Genomic DNA, 9,502 nt, shown 5'->3' with positions numbered 1-9,502 from the left:
CTATAAGAAAGTATGCTAGACTAATGAGCCATGTTAGCAATTCCACTGCATTAACTTTGTGCTCGTGAGTAGTGTGTGGGAGAACATGAGACAGCACCATGGTCATGGCTTGGTGCGGAAGATAGCTTTGAGTGAGACAGTATTCAGCTCAGTGCAGCCTGCCTGCTGATAATAAGCAAGAGCAGGGAGTTTTGCTCTGGTGAACAGATTCTTCTTGCCTCTGTCCTACACATCTACCTGCAACCCTTCTCCAACAGGCTCTGTCCCTGCAGTGGAAGATACCTGTGGCTTCCTCTCTGCCTGGAAAAAGGTGGGTTCTACTAAAGGAAGACTAGGTAGGAGATAAAGAGAGGGGTATGTGATGTCAAGGTATTTGCTCTCCCGAGTTCTTCCCTGTAGAGTTAGTTGGGTTCCTTTTGTCCTTTGATGCAGTCACACTCCTCACCAGGCAGGCCTCTCTAGCTGACTCTCTCCATCTGAGTTCCAGCCAACCCTTCAGTCCCCACTCCCTCAGGCACAGCTTTTGGACACTGTTATTTCTTATACTCCTCTAGGTACTGGCCATGCCTTCAAGAATCAGTTCTTTTATTCAGTTCTCTTGGAGTTATCCAAACTCAAGTGAGCCACCATTCTGCGGTTTCCTGGCTGCTGCTGTGCAAGCAGGCGAAGAGGTCAAGTGTGCATATCGGCTGTTTGTTCTGTCTTGGGCGGGGAAAAAAGGAATGAAGGCCATAGGGAAATGATAGCACTTGAGACCTGTATTCAAAGAGGTGTCCCAGTTCCTCAGGACCAAGAATGTCGAAGACACTGGTGTAGCATGCATGTTCAAGACATTAAAGGGTAAGATGTCCTACTGTTGTGCTTTGTGGTGATATTGGAACCCTTAGGAAGTGGGGTTTAGAAGGAAGAATTTAGGTCAATGACCATTTGTGCCTGAAGGAGAGACTGAGATTCTGTCCCTTCTCTTTCTTTTTGCTTGCAGTAACCTCTTGGGCTAGCAGCTTCTTCTGCCACATACTTCTACCATGACGTGCTGTCTTGTCACAAGCCCCAAAGCAGGGAGCCAACTTCCAATGGACCCAAACCTCCATAACCAGAAACCCAAATAAATATTTCCTCTTTTTAGGGCTGATTGTCTCAGGTATTTTGCTCAGAAGCAGAAAACTGACTAACATAGATATTCTATCTTGAAGCTGCAGAATGACTGAATAAGCAGGTGAGTGAAGTCACAGTGTGCATGCTGGGAGCAGCAGCTGGGACAGGGAAGGTGGCTGGCAAGTGAGGTGAGGGGAAGCAGGAGAGAGGGACATAAAAGTGAGCTCGGGTTGAGTTGTAAGAGCTTTGATACCTGCTTATGAATCTCTGTTGGACTCTATATGACTGGGGCAAAGGCAGTGCCAGTAATAAAGAGATGGTGATGGAGGCCATGAGCATCTGAAGGCGTTTAGCTTGGAGAAAAGACTGTGAAGTGTAACCATTGGCTTCAGATGTGTGAAGGATCTGGATAGCAATGTGGCAATATGCATCCTGAGCTCATAGCTTTTGGCTCAGAAATTCTGTCTAGGAATTTAGTTCAAGGAAATAATCCAAAATGAGGACAAAACCTTCTGGACAAAAACATTTATTACTGTGTTACTTATAATAACCAAGAGTTAGAAATGAGCTAAATGCCCAGTATCAAGAGAGTGGTGAAATTACAACAGGTCTTTACTGTAGATATTCTGTGATTACTAAAGTATAAAAGCTTTAAGCGTGTGAGAACACACTTGTAATATCATGACAAGTGGAAAAGTAGGATATAAAATATCTTATACAGAAATGATCTCAAAGACATAAAATGATACAAACTAATCATAAATATCCAAGTCTTATGTGGTTACTGCTACTGATACGTTTATGGGTGACTGAAATGGGCAGGTTGTTATAGAGGTCACTGACATAGAAATTGAAACTGGCAGTATCAGTGGGCACCATAAGGGCCAGTATAAAAGTGATGATCTGGACTCCTACCACACAAGGGCATGCGTTTGCTGTTTGTAGTCATCACCAGAGACTACTGAGCATACGCCATGTACATGATGCTTTCCCTAGTAGATTATATCTCTGAATCCTTTAACCCATATGGCAGATTTCAGTTTTAAGTGAATTTATAAGAGGCAGAAGCCACAGGTCTGATAGCTGGAGCAATTGTCCAAGGTCACGCTGCAGATGGGTTCCAGGGTTGGGGCTGAAACTCGGATGTGTTTCGAAACTATGACTGCGCACTTGTAGCTGGTTGCTGCTGCCTAGTTGTATCCAGTCTCCAGTCACACACGACCACCTGGAAGCCTCTCAGAATAAAGAGCCCTGTGGTCAAAATGGTCCGTCTTCTTGGCCCTGTCTTACCAATGGCATATGGAGGGGCCTGGACCTGTATGGATCCTGTGCTTAGGAAAAGCCATCACAGCAAGTGCAGAAAATCCTTTAATAAGCACAAGTGATAAATATTTGCAGAGCCTCATTCAATGTGAAGAAAAATTTCTAAGTTTGTTACATCCATTAACTAATTTAATTCCTTGTTTGTGTGCTTTGGATTTGAAAACAGGATGTAGTCCAGGCTAGCCTTGAACTCATGCTCCTCTTGGCTCCAGCTCCTGAGTGCTGGGATTACAAGTATGTATCAACAGGCCTAGCTCTAGCTGATATAATTCTTTTAACATGCTGTAAGCCTAATAACATTATAATCCTCAGTTTTTACATAGGAAAACATTGAATTTAAGTAAACATTTTCTAAAGGAAACTAAACAAGGTATACATCACGACATAATCCCTGACTGCTATGCTAGTATATGTATAACATAAAGCAAAACAAAACAAAAACAAAGACTAAAAGCCCCCAAAATCTTAGGGAGATAACTATTTTGCTTTAGGGAAACACCTGGTAAACAATTTGGGAATACAGGAACTTGTGAGAACATTGGCAACAGAAGGACAGTCATGATTTCTTACTGGCAGAAATGAGAAGAAATGTGCTTTTTGTCATAGAAAAGGAGAGGGATCAGCCCTGAGTGAGTAATGGCTAGAAAAGCCAGCGCTGTGAGCCTAGGACACTGTCATGGGATTGAGAGAGTCCAAAGGGGATCAGTTAGGAGGCAATACCTTCAATTAGAAGTTACTTGTGTTTAAAATTGAAATCTCTCCCTCTGTGATCAGTAAGTACTGCTATGGCCAACACACGACTAACTGCATTGCTGTGACTGCTGGTGTGACTATTACTTGAAATTGTTAAAGGCTCAGAGGGGCTTTTACTTTGACTCAGTGGTAGAGCACATGTCTGGCATGTACAAGGCCTTGGGTTCGGTTCCTACCAGTGAAAGAAAACAAAGTTCTGCATTTGCATCTGGGTCAATGCCATGCTAAATAGAATCAGTAGTCTTAGAATAAATGTTGAGAATCATATCCCAGACGTGTCTTCCCTCTGAGTTTGCAGATGTGTGCAGGAGGCATCATACTTTCACAGTCTGGGATTACGGGGTCTATCTAGATCTTTCCAGGAATAAAAGCTTCATACTCCATTACAGCTGAGTTAGTCATTTCATCTGTTATAAGTGTTTTCCTGTCCATCTTACTCTGTTTATTCTCTTTTCAATAGAAGTAGTTCAGAGAAGGAACAGACTCAAGTCCATGGTAGTGACAGGGAGAGCTAAGCTTCCAAGCCAAGCCCATGAGCCTCTGTCTGGCTGCTGTCTCCTCAACCCTGGTCTCTCTTCTCTGTTGGAGCTTTTACAGGACCCCCTTGCAGCTTCAGTCGTGGAGACTCTGCTTTTCCAGAGTTGGGATGGCTTAGGTCTCTGTCCTCTGGAGAGCTTTGACAGAAGTCAGCAGTTTAGACTGTCTTACCCACTTTGTTATGCAAAAGAAAAGGCAACTGCCCAGAGTTCAGTGTAGATTTCCCCCTCCCTCCCTTCTTCCTCCTCTCTCTTTATTTAAATGAGTCCCACTCCTTACTTGTATTTCTCTATGGTAAAGCTTTTTGAGGCAATACTTTCATAGTCTTAAAAAATGTAAAAATCACATTTTGTTTTCAATATACACATCTTTAGCAAGGTATGACAGCTCTGTAGAGAAATTCTTATGAGCTTGGAAGCGGATTTTCTTTTAATTTAAAAGTTCCACCTGTTAATTGGCTAACACCTAGAAAATACAAAAAGAGATTAAGGCACCCAGTCTTCAGGAATTTTAGCACCACTAAGAATATCTTTGATGACTATGATCTTTGCATTACTTAATACTCATTGGAAGCCCATTCCTTTCATGGTCATTTGTTTCTCTTCAAGGACCATTTTATTTTCATTTCATTTGCCTCTTTTCTTTAATAGGATTCTTCTTCAGGTTGGAAACTGAGCTCTCTTAAAAACTATGAAAAATGTGACAACCCAGGAAGCTTTGGTTTCCTCACACAAAGCAGTGGGAAAGAAGCCTTACACAGAGAACAGGACAGGTACACCGGTTGCAGTGGTTGATCTGCATTGTCCGTTTGTTAGGATTTACCAAAAACTTATAGACAAACCTGTGGGTGTGACTGTGAGGGTCTTTCCAGAGGGGCTTAACCACTGCCCACTCTGAATGTGGGTGGCACCATTCTTTGGGCTAAGGTTCTTGAATAAAAAGGAGAAAGCCAGTGGAGTATGGGCATCCATCTCACTGCTTCCTGATTTTGGAGCTGAGGGACTAGTTTACTCACACTCCCGCTGCCATGCTTTCCCACCACGGTGGACTGTACCTTCTAAACTGTGAGCCCAATTAAGACCCTTCTTCCCCAAGTTGCCATTATCAGGTATTTTGTCACAACAAGAAAAGTGCATAGTATGTGTGCATGTTCAGGAAGAAAGTCTCAAATTAGTTGCAAATGATTTATAAAACAAAAATAAATTTGTTCCTAAATTGCAGCTGAATGCCATTCGATGTCCAGACATCACAATTTCTCCACCAAGCAGCTGCAGAAGAGAGATGGACACACTTTCTATTGCTGAGAAGAGACATAATAACCACTGCAAATCTTATAAAGGAAAAACATTTAATTGGGTTAGCTTTCAGAGGTTTAATGCACTATCATCACGGTGGGACATAGTGGCATGCAGGTAGACATGGTGCTGGCTACATCTTGATCAGAAGGCAACAGGAAGTAGACTGAGACCCTGGGTGTAACTTGAGCATATATAAGACCTCAAAGTCCCCTCCATGGTGACACGATTCCTCCACTAAGGCCACACCCACTCCAACAAAACCACACCTTCAAACAGTGATACTCCCTTTGGGGCCATTTTTTTCAAACCATCACACCCATGCACTTTGGACAAGCTTAACATCGAGGAAAGAACATAGAAGAGGTGGTTAGATGACCTGTTCTTCTCTTAGTTTGCCACTGATAGGCTTCATAGCCTCTGGAAAATTCCAACAATCTACTATTGGTAAAATAAATGAGGTTATGTTTGAGATAGGGCGTAAAGGAGGCACAGAGGATGAATAGAGACACAAACTACCATATGCCTCAGTTATACCACTCTTGAGTATGCATGTCTAAGGACTTAGAAGAACTGCAAGTCAGTGTACCACAGAGGTACTTGTATATCCATGCTATTGCAGCTGTACTAACAATAGCCAAGTTAGAACCAGCCCAATTGTTCAGCAACAAACAAATGGGTAAACGGTCTGTGGTATGTTATCCAGCCATAAAAAGAATGAAATCATGTTACTCTCAGGAAAAAGGTTGCAACTGGAAACAATCACATTAAACAAAGTAAGTGTGACTTTGAAAGACATATGTTGTCTCTTATTCGTGGATCATAGATTTCATATAAATAGACAAAAATCACATACGCACACTTATATCTATACTTTTAGGAATGAAGGTGACTAGCAGAGGTGGAAAGAAACTGAGAAGGGGAGGGTGTGGGCATGTATTGTTAGAATTCACTGACTTGATACAGTTGCATGCCTGTCTTTAGGAAGCCCTTCACAATGTACATGGATATATATCAACTGGTGTAATAGATACTCCAAAAGGAGATGACTGAATAGGGAAGGCTCAGAGCACTTTCTTACACAGAGTGATGCCAAACCACAGGAGGCTAGGTTCTGGTCCCACATCGTGTCCAGCCAGTCTGGGAGGAGAAAAGGGAACAGGTGTGCTTATGTCTGAGCGATGGAGTTGCACCAAGTTCTCTCCACTCCTCTTTCAGTATTGGGAAGTCCACCTGCCATCACCTAAGTGTTGCGGCCCACAGAGGTAGATCACATCATAAAAAGGTGAATTTGAAGTGAGAAACTGCACTGCTTCAGTCACTGTGACAGCCAGACTTTGCGCTTATAGAGAAATTACAGATGTGCCTCTTAAAACTGAGAGAAGGCCTTTTATGATCGGTTACTTCAATGGCAGTTCTAGAATTTTTATACAGGTTTATTTTTACTAATTGCATGTTAAATACATGCAAATTAACTAGAAAAGTCTTTTTGTTTGTTTGAGGAAAAAAATCAACATCCCAGAAGGAGCCAGAACATATTTCTACTGCTAATTGTGAAATCAGTACTCATTTTTCTTTGTGATTTTTTTTTGAGACAAGGTCTCAGTTAAATTTTCGTGTTTGATAACTGTAGTCATTTCACCTCTATTTGTCTTCTCTCATTCCCTTCCCTCTCTTGCTGAAATGTTTCTCAACAATACTTCCCCACTCCCACCCCCATTTCAACACCTTTTTTTTTGTTTCTGACCCACTGAGTTTAGAGTTTCTTGCCTGAGTAAGGCTGGGAGACTATTTACTGGAGCAAAGAGCAGCAGTCAGAGAAGACAGAGGGTGTTTTAGTTACACTTCCTGCTGTTTTGAAAAAAATAAAAATACCCTGAAGAAAGCAACTCTGGGGGCTGCAGAGATGGTTCAGTGGTTAAGAGAGCATTCTGGCCTTGCAGAGGATCTGAGGTTGGTTCCCAGCACCCACACTGGGCAGCTCCTAACTGACTGTAAATCTTCACCCAGGGAATCTAACACCTTTACCCTCTGAGGGCACCTGCACTCACATGTACACACCTCACACAAACACAGACAGACACACAACTTAAAAAAAATAACAAAATAAATCTAAAACCATAAACTAAAAAAGAGTCACTTCAAGTAAAATGAGTTTATGTTGGCTCACAACGGGAGGTTACAATTCATCCTAGCCAGGAATCTGACTTTTATTACTTAAATATATGTCTATACTTTGCTATCTAAACTGGAAATAAGTTCAATAAACATTTTAACACAATTTATGTGACTCACAGTCAACTAATGACTGACGAGATACTTATAAGTTGCTGTTCTTGTTTGTTTTTGCAGGGTTCAGAACTAACCCAATGCCTCACCTATGCTGGGCCAGCACTCCACTTACGAGCTATGCCATCAGCCTGGCTTACATCATTTTCTCCTGTTATACAGTCCAGGATCCCAACCCAGGGAATGGTGCCACCCACCATTCCTATAGGCATGCCCAGAGGCTCACCTCTCAGATGACTCTAGATCTCATCAAGTGGACATTAACAAACACAGTAAACAAGCATTAAAAAAATCTGATGAGTAGTTTTAAACATTTAGTGTGTGTGTGTTGTATATGTTGGTGCATGAGCACATTGTGTAGGGGCTCCTGCTCCATCACTCACTGCCATATTATCTTGAGACAGAGTCTCTCACTGAAGCTGAAGCTAGGCTGGTGAACAGTAAGTCCCAGTCATCTTGTCTCCCTCAACCTGAGCTCTGGAGTTATAGAAGAACTTATGGCCTGGCTTTTCATATGGGATCTGAGGATTTAAGGTCAGGTCCCCATGATTGCACAGCTGGGTGAATCATGTTTCCAGTCCCTGATAAAATTATAATTCTATGTTGTTGGGACATGGGCTGTAGGCTCTTCTTTGAAGAAATGGAGCTTACACTGCTACCTGAAGAATGCTTTGTGGATATGGGAAAAGCATGTTGAGAAGGTCTGGAAACACAGAGGGCCTGAGTACCCATGAAATGAGCACTGCAGCTGGAGTGTGGCATAGATGATCATCATAGCTGGAGTGTGGCACAGAAGGTCGTTATAACTGTGTTAAGGACAAAAGAGAGGGCAGAAATATCAGAACCAGGAAGGCAGATTGTGTACTGATGTCAAGGGAAAGATGCTGGTGGCATAATGTCTGAGTGGTGCATATCGGGATGTTGATGAGTAGCTCGGACATAGAGGGAGAGGCAGGCCATGTCAAAGAGAATTCCAGGATTGTGGCCTGAGCAGTCATTGTGACAGGAAGCAAAAAAGCATGAGACTGGGGTGTAGAAGATAATTGGTTCAATCTTAATCGTGCTGAACTTTCAAAGCGTCTGGACTGTGCTGGTTGACTCAGGGATGATACATAAGCTTTTGGTCAAGGGTCAGGATTAGGAAAAGGCAAGGCAGTCACACAGTGGACAAAGTTGAAGGATTCGCTCAGCATCCCTTAGGTACAGGGTCAGCTTATGAGACCCTGTCTCCTTAAATTTTATTCCTTAGACAGCTTGCTTGCCTCTGTAGTCTCAGCCCTGTAGTGCAGAGGACAGCATTTTGGGCTGAAATTACAAATCTGGGTACATTGGTGATAGTACAGATATTTGCCATTGTTTAGCTTCCCAGTATTATTTCTACTTCCTAATGAGACTCAGTTTCGTTCTGGGGAACTGTCTTACTCCATTGTGTGTCTTGATGGGACATTGTGAAACAGGTTCCTGCCTCTCATAAAAAATCCTGAAATGGCCCCAGAAGAACGGACTTTGGGTATTTGAACACGAATTGCAACTAAATGACTCAAACAAAATGAGACATTTGAAGAAGAAACTACGCAAATGCTACCCTTTTAAATGCCCTTGCTATCTCACTCTGGTAATTTTTGATACTAATACAAGTAACAACACACGCTACTAGGAGTGTAATAATTTAAGATGCATACGTACTGCCAAAAGCTCTGTTACCCCTCCTGAAATTGTTTGGGGGATGGGGTGAGAGCTGAATAGGGACACAAGGACCAGGTAGGAAGGGGGCACAGTTAGAGTCTTAGAGGAAGATAGCCACCATCAGAAGGGGACCAGAGGCAATGAGGGAAACTGGAGTCTTACTGACATTGTGGAAAACTGCTGGAGGAGATCTCATCTGCAACGAGCTAGAGGCTAGATATGCTACTGTAATAGGCTCCTCAATAAAGGAACCTAAATCAAACAGATGTTCATTTACCCTCACATAACTATCGCAGAGTTTTCCATAAAAAAACATGTGACTTCTAGGTTAAAGGAAATTATCAACCCATTCTTAGACAAAGGGAAGAGGAAAATAAAGCAAGGACAGTAGTCTTTCTCCTCTTTGCTCCTCTCCTCCTCTTCCTCCCCTTCCTCTTTCCTGTTTGGAAAGTGACCTGAGGCTGTCTTCACCTACTTCATAATTTATGTTCTGTTGTATGACCACTCCTAGATGCAAAGAAGGC

At 42.4% G+C, this 9,502-nt stretch overlaps 1 long non-coding RNA gene across 1 annotated transcript; it reads left to right on the top strand.

The window, feature by feature from the left end:
* The first annotated feature begins 618 nt into the window (after positions 1 to 618).
* Positions 619 to 7,603, top strand: LOC121144090. Its single transcript, XR_005881416.1, has 3 exons — positions 619 to 840; positions 983 to 1,216; positions 7,356 to 7,603. It is a non-coding gene; the product is annotated as an uncharacterized LOC121144090 (long non-coding RNA).
* Positions 7,604 to 9,502: the final 1,899 nt, after the last annotated feature.

Source organism: Mesocricetus auratus, unplaced genomic scaffold, assembly GCF_017639785.1.
Source record: "Mesocricetus auratus isolate SY011 unplaced genomic scaffold, BCM_Maur_2.0 Super-Scaffold_100014, whole genome shotgun sequence".
Classification (NCBI taxonomy): Eukaryota; Metazoa; Chordata; class Mammalia; order Rodentia; family Cricetidae; genus Mesocricetus; species Mesocricetus auratus.
Note: the sequence above shows the minus strand (reverse complement) of the source record. Positions and strands in the feature narration are given on the sequence as shown.